General features: G+C 37.2%; 1 long non-coding RNA gene across 1 annotated transcript in view; it reads right to left on the bottom strand.

The window, feature by feature from the left end:
• Window positions 1-265: 265 nt before the first annotated feature.
• The window catches only part of LOC107669981 (uncharacterized), a 15161-nt gene continuing 6042 nt past the window's right edge, over window positions 266-9384 (bottom strand). Inside the window, exons 2-5 of the long non-coding RNA XR_001632055.1 lie at window positions 6015-6101; window positions 1619-1735; window positions 1462-1530; window positions 266-1272 (exon numbers count right to left, since the gene is read on the bottom strand). This is a non-coding gene — a long non-coding RNA (uncharacterized LOC107669981). The remainder of the gene's footprint in view (window positions 1273-1461; window positions 1531-1618; window positions 1736-6014; window positions 6102-9384) is intronic.

Raw genomic sequence — 9384 nt, 5'->3', positions numbered from 1 at the left:
TTTATATATTTTTTTTTTTTTTTTATTAACCTTAAAATCTTTCAATGCTATTACAGTAAAAAGCATGGTAATATGCAGTTTTGGACACTCCATCATAATTTAGTACATATATTTAGTACATATTCTCTTTTAATATATTTGTTATATGGGAAATTTTTATATAGTATATTTTTTGTATAGTATATGCTTTCAATTCTTACTCTAGCTTGTAGAAAAAACTAAAATTATTATTGTTATTTAAATAAGTAAAAATATACTCTGTGCAAATGGGAGGTGCTGTAGATGTGTAGTTATATTTATTCAGTATATTTCATAAATTCTTATATAATTGGTACATTTTTGAAAAGAACATTTATTTAAAGAATGTAATCGATTTATAAAAATATTTTCATGATAGATCTTCATATTTTCAAATCTGAATCTGGGACAAGGGTAAAATAAAATGTAATCTATTAAAAAGCATTTAAAAAGAAGCAAAATGATGTGGTATAAACATGGGAGGTATAAAACATAGACTTATAATATATAAATATAAAATTATTATTATTAAATAAGTAAAAATAAACTGTGTGTGCATGGGAGGCGCTGTAGGTGTGTAGTTGAAGGCATAATGACGGGTTGTTTACTGAGCAGCCACAAGTTTGGCAATTGCTGCTCCCAAGGGCATCATGTCATGGGTGTGACTTTTCACAGGCAGAAGCAAAAGGTTAATGTGCGTACGCTCCCAAATCTCAGCACATTACCACGGAAACAAGAATGAACAAAACTGTGGTAATGTTTTTTGGCCAAATTATTTATCTATGAACGTCATCGTATTTTCATTAAAGAGTCTGAACTGTATCTGCTACTGTCCATTATCTTTATTATTTGGGAGTCTGTACAGGAGAACAGGACTTCCCATTTTCAAACAGAGAAGTTATTCATTTTAGTTCGAAAAGTTTTTGAGATTGAATGATTAATACCCTTAATGGAGGAAAGGGGCTATTTTTACTCACAATACGGCATTCAATTCTGTCCAAAACCACTGAAATGTGATACAGCAAGTGGACTGAATGCTTTCGCTCTCTTTCTATGGGAGTGTCTCTGTTTGTTTGTGTTTGTGAGTAGCCTATACATTCTTGCTATTCATGTGTGTATTTATAATGGCGCAAGTGAATAATCTTTATATGACAAATAGTTTACCGGACATTTAGTGAAAGAGCCATTCACCAATCCATTGGAGCCATTGGCTTTGCTGACAAGAACGTCAACTTTAAAGCCATTGGATGGAATCTAGGGCACAAGATAGATTTACAAATGAGACAGCTTAGAGTAATCATTTGAAGAAATATGCAAAGCATTCCAAACTGATGGGAAAAATACGAGCAACTGAGGAAATAACTGATATAACTAATAGTGTGTATAATATAGTATACTGATTTTGAGAAATTAATCTGAACAGGTAAAATGTCAATATAGTACCTTATTATTGTTATTATTGTTTTGTCTGGCTGCCATTTGCTCTCTCAGAGTCTTCAGACAGTATCTCACCTGAAGACAAACACAACACAGAGATTATAAACTCGTACAAATCGCACATTTTTCTCAAGGTTAATGAGTGGGCGGTGGCAAAACTGACCTCCTGCACCTGTGCGACCTCATCAGTCAACATCTTGACACGATTCTGCTTTCTCTCTTTGCAGTCGTCTACAACAGTTGATCCTTTGCTCTGTATTGTGTACTTCACTTACAATAGCTGGTAAACCAAATAAAGGTATCATAACATTCATTTGTAAACCGTTGCTCTGTGTAAAGACCTGCATAATTTGGAAAAAAAAGATACAGTTTTTTGGAAATAATTCACAATAAATGTTTTGTTTACTCTTGATATTTACTTTGGTTTGTCTGTGTTTTTTCATAAAACCAAATACACACTACCATTCAAGTTTGGGGTTGGTAAGATTTTTTGAAAGAATGCTCTTTAGCTCACCAAGCCTATATTTCCTTGATTAAAATACAGTAAAAAAAAAAAAATCTAATATTGTGAAATATTACTACAATTTAAAATAACTATTTTCTATTTGAATATACATAAAAATGTAATTTCTTCCTGTGATGGCAAAGTTGAATTTACAGCCTTAATTGTCACTGTCACGATCTCCAGCTGGAGTGCCTTGGACTCCACTAGAGGGCACTCCACCTCTGACTCTTGCCAATCTATCCCAGACTACATTTCCCATAATCCTTTGCCGGACTCATCATCTCTAATTGCATTCACCTGTGTCTTGTTTCCACATCAGTCTCACCCTATTTAAAGCCTGGGGCACATTCAAGCTCAAACTGGTGCGCAACGTTTTTCTACGGTTTCCGGGTTGAACGACATGTTTCTTGGAAACGGTGTGCAATGGGGTTTGAGATACGTTCGGTGAGTTCCAAATGGGATATATCGCCCTCCGAAGGGCACTTCAGAGTAAAAACAATCATGGCCGCCATATTGAAGGGTCATTCCAAACCGAAGTGCTCAAAACTGGCCACTTCAAAGGGCCCTTCGGAATGAAGGATTTCGAAGGGTACAACTGATGGACACGTCGGGCTCCCATGATCCTTTGCGCAGATTCTTTGCATGGTGACGGTGCCTCCGTGTGGGCACGTGATGACGCAGAAGGGCACTTCAAGAAACAGTTGTTTGGTCCCCTACACCCTTACCCTCTCACTCCGGAGGGTAAACCCTTTGAAGGGATTAGGGCTTAGGGATGAGCCCTTCCGAATGGAACACAGGGGTTTTCTCTTGTTTGGTGGGTGTTTCAAAAATGTCAGCCCAATCAGCAGCAAAATGTACAGTATATAAACCACGCGGTATTAAAGAGACAGCTCGCACAATGGGTCCAAGTAAAGTCGTTTACAAATGCCTTCTCAGCTGCCATAGTTGCAACTCTTGCGTCATCAGAACAGGGTGTTTCCGTTTAAAAAAACGTTTTGCAACGTTTTGTCGGGGCTGAACGCAGCCCTGGTTTTTTTACACACACTCATTGCTTAGTATTGTTAGCCTTTAGCATTGTTTTCCTAGTTCCTTGCCTTGGTTTTTGACCCTGGACTGTTATCTGGGTTTGTGATCATTTGCTGCCTGCCCTGACCATTGCTGGTTTATTGGATTACTCTTTTGTCTGCCCTGGATTATACCTGTTTACTGCTGTTTGACCCTGCCTGTTTTGACCACTCTTGCAATAAAGCCTGCATTTCGATCTTCAACTCCGCTGTCACAACTCCCACGTTAGTCACATGGTCCTTCATAAATCATTCTAATTTGATTCAGGAAACATTTCTTATTTTCAATGTTGAAAACATTTGTGCTGCTTAATATTTTTGTGGAAACTGGTATATATAACATATACCATTTAACATATTCAATAATTAATCTGGACATACAAGTGCCCTTATAGCTGAAGAAACAATCAATTATACAACCATGGCTGTTTACATATATTTGTCTGTATATGGAAAAAAAAAAAGTTAATACCTGTAAGATTTTCTATGAGGTCTCGACGATCAGATTCTGTAGTTGTGCAGTGACTCCTGTGATCTTTCTGTTTGTGCTGCGATATTTCTAAGTGGAACAAAAAAGAGACAAAAATGAGACCCAAGAACACAGGGTGTGAAGAATGGATAATTAGAGAAAATGATATTATGAGGGAGACAAGTTTCCAAAAGACACCGGAACAAACCGGCAATTAGAAAATTATAATTGGGCTTTTATTTTATGTAATCTCCACAGCAAACAGTCCCATGTAATGAGTATAATGGGAACATATGTACACCTTTATTTTTATGGCAACCAAAAATCCTACTTTAAGGCTATGAGACACTGTGCATATGAAAGATGGAGAAGTGAAAGCTCAAAAAAAGAATGAAGGGAAAACATCATATTATGTAATTAAGTATTTAATCCAGCGATTTAAAGGTGATGTAATCTTTTCTGTGCTAAATAGCTTTCTGATATCCTAGATTAATACGCAGAGACAAGTATGAGTACAATATTAGTAGGTTGATTTCCCAGAAAAAACATAAACACTGTGACGCTAATGAAAGCATTGACATGTTTTTGTCTGAGCATCACAACCATCCCTAAACATCGACAATGTCTCAACCAATGACATTAGTTTTGGGACAAGACTGTCGGTTTGTCCAACCAATGGTAAACAGAGGGAGTGTTTGGGAAACTTGTATGCAAACAGTCATTATTTTTGAAAAGCTCAATACATATCAAACCGTCTCCCTTTCAAAATGACAAAACTGATTTATGACAAAGCATTTACAATTGCAAACAAAGGTCTATTCATGTATTTAATCTGTGGTTTACTACAAATAAACTTGTTTCTGGAGACAATCAAGTAACATCCGTTCTGTACAGTCAAGAGGAAGTGATTACATCTAACCGAGTCAACATGTCCATACAGGAGAACCAGAGAAGAAAGGGGTTTGATCCTCTGGGATGTGACCACAGACAACAGAATGAGATACTGAATAAAAGTGAGATCACTCGCGCAGACTGCTGATTCACTCCACTTCCAGCTACACCAGATACCAGCGAAGGGTGGAGGCACGCTGGAGAGCGTCTGTGTAAACAGATGGCAATGCAAGCCTTGTATGGTAGTCAATTATGAATGGAGGTGTAGGTGGCTGTGTGTGGCTTTACCAGGTTTCTAAGAAAACAACTGTGTGCACTACAGCACGGGAACATGACATTATTGCACAAATTGATACAAATGATTATGACATTCATTTGATTCCTTTACAACTTGACGAACAGTTAGTTGTGAAAGAGCCCGTTTACGATTTTGTGATTGCACACGAAGGTCCAGCGCGAGAAGGAGGACTATATTTCACTGAGTTCTCGCGGTATTACAGAATCTACACCAGGGGCACGTTTGCGCAACGTGCGCAACGTTTTTCTACGGTTTCCGGGTTGAACGACATGTTTCTTGGAAACGGTGTGCAAAGATACGTTCGATACGTTCGAGGGTCGTTCCAAACCGAAGTGCTCAAAACTGGCCACTTCAAAGGGCCCTTCGGAATGAAGGATTTCGAAGGGTACAACTGATGGACACGTCGGGCTCCCATGATCCTTTGCGCAGATTCTTTGCATGGTGACGGTGCCTCCGTGTGGGCACGTGATGACGCAGAAGGGCACTTCAAGAAACAGTTGTTTGGTCCCCTACACCCTTACCCTCTCACTCCGGAGGGTAAACCCTTTGAAGGGATTAGGGCTTAGGGATGAGCCCTTCCGAATGGAACACAGGGGTTTTCTCTTGTTTGGTGGGTGTTTCAAAAATGTCAGCCCAATCAGCAGCAAAATGTACAGTATATAAACCACGCGGTATTAAAGAGACAGCTCGCACAATGGGTCCAAGTAAAGTCGTTTACAAATGCCTTCTCAGCTGCCATAGTTGCAACTCTTGCGTCATCAGAACAGGGTGTTTCCGTTTAAAAAAACGTTTTGCAACGTTTTGTCGGGGCTGAACGCAGCCCTGGTTTTTTTACACACACTCATTGCTTAGTATTGTTAGCCTTTAGCATTGTTTTCCTAGTTCCTTGCCTTGGTTTTTGACCCTGGACTGTTATCTGGGTTTGTGATCATTTGCTGCCTGCCCTGACCATTGCTGGTTTATTGGATTACTCTTTTGTCTGCCCTGGATTATACCTGTTTACTGCTGTTTGACCCTGCCTGTTTTGACCACTCTTGCAATAAAGCCTGCATTTCGATCTTCAACTCCGCTGTCACAACTCCCACGTTAGTCACATGGTCCTTCATAAATCATTCTAATTTGATTCAGGAAACATTTCTTATTTTCAATGTTGAAAACATTTGTGCTGCTTAATATTTTTGTGGAAACTGGTATATATAACATATACCATTTAACATATTCAATAATTAATCTGGACATACAAGTGCCCTTATAGCTGAAGAAACAATCAATTATACAACCATGGCTGTTTACATATATTTGTCTGTATATGGAAAAAAAAAAAGTTAATACCTGTAAGATTTTCTATGAGGTCTCGACGATCAGATTCTGTAGTTGTGCAGTGACTCCTGTGATCTTTCTGTTTGTGCTGCGATATTTCTAAGTGGAACAAAAAAGAGACAAAAATGAGACCCAAGAACACAGGGTGTGAAGAATGGATAATTAGAGAAAATGATATTATGAGGGAGACAAGTTTCCAAAAGACACCGGAACAAACCGGCAATTAGAAAATTATAATTGGGCTTTTATTTTATGTAATCTCCACAGCAAACAGTCCCATGTAATGAGTATAATGGGAACATATGTACACCTTTATTTTTATGGCAACCAAAAATCCTACTTTAAGGCTATGAGACACTGTGCATATGAAAGATGGAGAAGTGAAAGCTCAAAAAAAGAATGAAGGGAAAACATCATATTATGTAATTAAGTATTTAATCCAGCGATTTAAAGGTGATGTAATCTTTTCTGTGCTAAATAGCTTTCTGATATCCTAGATTAATACGCAGAGACAAGTATGAGTACAATATTAGTAGGTTGATTTCCCAGAAAAAACATAAACACTGTGACGCTAATGAAAGCATTGACATGTTTTTGTCTGAGCATCACAACCATCCCTAAACATCGACAATGTCTCAACCAATGACATTAGTTTTGGGACAAGACTGTCGGTTTGTCCAACCAATGGTAAACAGAGGGAGTGTTTGGGAAACTTGTATGCAAACAGTCATTATTTTTGAAAAGCTCAATACATATCAAACCGTCTCCCTTTCAAAATGACAAAACTGATTTATGACAAAGCATTTACAATTGCAAACAAAGGTCTATTCATGTATTTAATCTGTGGTTTACTACAAATAAACTTGTTTCTGGAGACAATCAAGTAACATCCGTTCTGTACAGTCAAGAGGAAGTGATTACATCTAACCGAGTCAACATGTCCATACAGGAGAACCAGAGAAGAAAGGGGTTTGATCCTCTGGGATGTGACCACAGACAACAGAATGAGATACTGAATAAAAGTGAGATCACTCGCGCAGACTGCTGATTCACTCCACTTCCAGCTACACCAGATACCAGCGAAGGGTGGAGGCACGCTGGAGAGCGTCTGTGTAAACAGATGGAAATGCAAGCCTTGTATGGTAGTCAATTATGAATGGAGGTGTAGGTGGCTGTGTGTGGCTTTACCAGGTTAAGTATGCCTCTGAGAGTTTTATGATCCAAGAGATAAGAACACCTTTTGGGGATTAGCGTCCAAGTGCAATGCTTATGCTAGTGTGGGTCACTGCTGTGTGTGAAATACCAGAAATGTTAAACACACAGCACTAATGTAATAACACACCACAGGTCAAAATAAATGATCTGCGGAGCAGGTTAATAAAAGCCATAAATGATACAATGACTAGCTTTAAATTCAAATGCTTAATAATATATTATATTAAACGTATATTATTAATTAAAATACATTAAAGGTGACAGTAAAGTCATTTATAATGTTACAAATGTTTTCTATTTCAAATAAATGCTGGTCTTTTGAATCAATATATAGCCTATGATTAATTGAAAAATCCTGAAAAAATGAATCCGTTTCCACAAAAATATTAAGTAGCACATTGATAATAATAAAAAATGTTTCTTGAGCAGCAAATCAGCATATTAGAATGATTTCTGAAAAATCATGTGACACTGAAGACTGGAGTAATGATGCTGAAATTCAGCTTTGCATCTCAGAAATAAATTACATTTGAAAATATATTAAAATAGAAAATAGTTACATTAAATGGTAATAATATTATTGTTTTTGCTACATTTTGTGATCAAATAAATGCAGCCTTGGTAAGCAAAAAAGACCTCTTTCAATAACAAATTTTACCAACCTGAAACTTTTGAACAGAATATGGGGAAGTTGTGGCCTAATGGTTAGAGAGTCGGACTCGTAACCCAAAGGTTCTTCCAAATTATATTTAAATTATATTTAAATTAAATGTTTAAATACCATTAATTTATTGTTTTATATTTTACATCTATTAAAAAAAAGTTTTTATTTTTTTACTTTGATTTCTAAGGGCAATCAATTAGTTATAAAATAAAAGCATGGCCCAATGCAAAACATATCCAATTTAATATAACTTACTATAACTTACTGACCACTTATGGCTATATAAGTCTTGAAGTTTGCCGGTTTTTTTTAATAATGAATTATGATATTTTGACCATGCACCTGCCTTGATTTTCCAGGACTTTCATTCCAGCTATATGTAAATCAGCCTGTATTCATCTGCTTTTCACTTATTTCTGTGTGCGTACCCACATGAAAAGCAGCACACGTACATAAGCATGAAAGCTTTAGAAGTTGAAACTGAAAAACCATCAGCCCTGTCATGTTTTATCCTCGCAGGCAGAGTGAAGAGGACGTGTGCAAGATCAGAGAAAGAACAACAGCCTCGAGGTGAATCTGCAAACTGACACACGGCACATAAGTACTCAGTGTACAGCAGTTTTGAAAAAGAACACTCCGAACTTAAAGGGGTCATATGATGCGATTTCAAGTTTTCCTTTCTCTTTGGAGTGTTACAAGCTCTTGGTGCATAAAGAAGATCTGTAAAGTTGCAAAGACTAAAGTCTCAAATCCAAAGAGATATTCTTTATAAAAGTTAAGAGTCAACCACGCCCTCCTAAAACGGCTCGTTCTAACACGCCCCCACATGTCTACCTCACTATGTGGAAATAGTAGCATAATGCTGCCCAAATGTGCACGCAAAGAAAGAAGGCGTGGTTTCAGGAACAGCAGTAGTGTTGATGCAGCCATGTCAGGGAGATGCTGTGTATTTCAGTGCGAAAGCAAAAGCACTTTATTTGGCCTTCTGGAAGTAGATGCAATTAGGAATCATTGGTTAAGATTTATTTACAACAGAACAGCACAACCCAGATGTTCAAATTTGGAAAGTGTGTCCAACTGAATTCAATTTGAGTTTTGTTAAACGAAGAAAAAAGAAGCTTAGTTTACCGCGGAAGCGGTCACGACTGCGGTCGTGGTAAGACCGAAGAGTGTAAAGACCATCGACTCTACCGTGCGACTCCACCGGGCAGGTGCACCAGCAAAGGATAAGTATCGCTTTTTATTTCTCCGCTTTCCTACTACTTGTTTCCCTTCTGTTTCAGTTTTTATAACCATTTCTTACTATGTGTAAGTTGTTTTTTAGCATGTAAGTTTGGCAGTGTTATTTTTTTTTAGGATTACTGATAAACTACTGTCGTTTGATTTGTATTATTTGTATTTGTTATTTATTTTAATTTAAGTTAAATGATGTCTGAATTTATTATGTCTGTATAGGTCTTTTATTAAGTTTTTAGTTTTATTTAATTTGAGTTATTTTAATAC

The sequence above is a fragment of the Sinocyclocheilus anshuiensis genome, unplaced genomic scaffold, assembly GCF_001515605.1.
Source record: "Sinocyclocheilus anshuiensis isolate Anshui unplaced genomic scaffold, SAMN03320099.WGS_v1.1 scaffold160, whole genome shotgun sequence".
NCBI lineage: Eukaryota > Metazoa > Chordata > Actinopteri > Cypriniformes > Cyprinidae > Sinocyclocheilus > Sinocyclocheilus anshuiensis.
Note: the sequence above shows the minus strand (reverse complement) of the source record. Positions and strands in the feature narration are given on the sequence as shown.